Below are 955 nucleotides of genomic sequence, written 5' to 3'. Positions count from 1 at the left end.
CAGGGCCCCCTGCAGATAATTCACTTTGATTTATTGCGCTATCTCTAATAGCACCCGAGATATCACCAGATATATATTGGATTTTGCCCTGACCCTGAGTGTCCGGCCCCATGAGACGGTAGTTTTCTCGGCCCCTGGTGGTCCGAGGTCGCTCCCGCTGCACAGATTCATGCGCCAGGGCCCCCTGCAGTTAAATCACTTTGGTTTAGTGCGCTATCTGTAGTAGCACCCGAGATATAACCAGATTTATATTGGATTCTTCCCTGACCCTGACAGTCCGGCCCCATGAGACGGTGGTTTTCTCGGCCCCTGGTGGTCCGAGGTCGTTCCCGCTGCACAGATTCACGCGCCAGAGCCTCCTGCAGACAATGCACATTGATTTATTCCGCTATCTGTAATAGCACCCGAGATATAACCAGACTTATATTGGATTCTTCCCTGACCCTGACAGTCCGGCCGCATGAGACGGTGGTTTTCTCGGCCCCTGGTGGTCCGAGGTCGTTCCCGCTGCACAGATTCATGCGCCAGGGCCCCCTGCAGATAAATCACTTTGGTTTAGTGCGCTATCTGTAATAGCACCCGAGATATAACCAGATTTATATTGGATTCTTCCCTGACCCTGACAGTCCGGCCCCATGAGACGGTGGTTTTCTCGGCCCCTGGTGGTCCGAGGTCGTTCCCGCTGCACAGATTCACGCGCCAGAGCCTCCTGCAGACAATGCACATTGATTTATTCCGCTATCTGTAATAGCACCCGAGATATCACCAGATATATATTGGATTTTTCCCTGACCCTGAGTATCCGACTCCATGAGACGGTAGTTTTTTCCCCCCCTGGTGGTCCGAGGTCGTTCCGCTGCAGAGATTCATGCGCCAGGGCCTCCTACAGACAATTCACTTTGATTTATTGTGGTATCTGTAATAGCACCCGAGATATCACCAGATATATATTGGA

The sequence above is a fragment of the Nomia melanderi genome, unplaced genomic scaffold, assembly GCF_051020985.1.
Source record: "Nomia melanderi isolate GNS246 unplaced genomic scaffold, iyNomMela1 scaffold0014, whole genome shotgun sequence".
Lineage (NCBI taxonomy): Eukaryota > Metazoa > Arthropoda > Insecta > Hymenoptera > Halictidae > Nomia > Nomia melanderi.
This window is presented reverse-complemented; position numbering follows the sequence as displayed.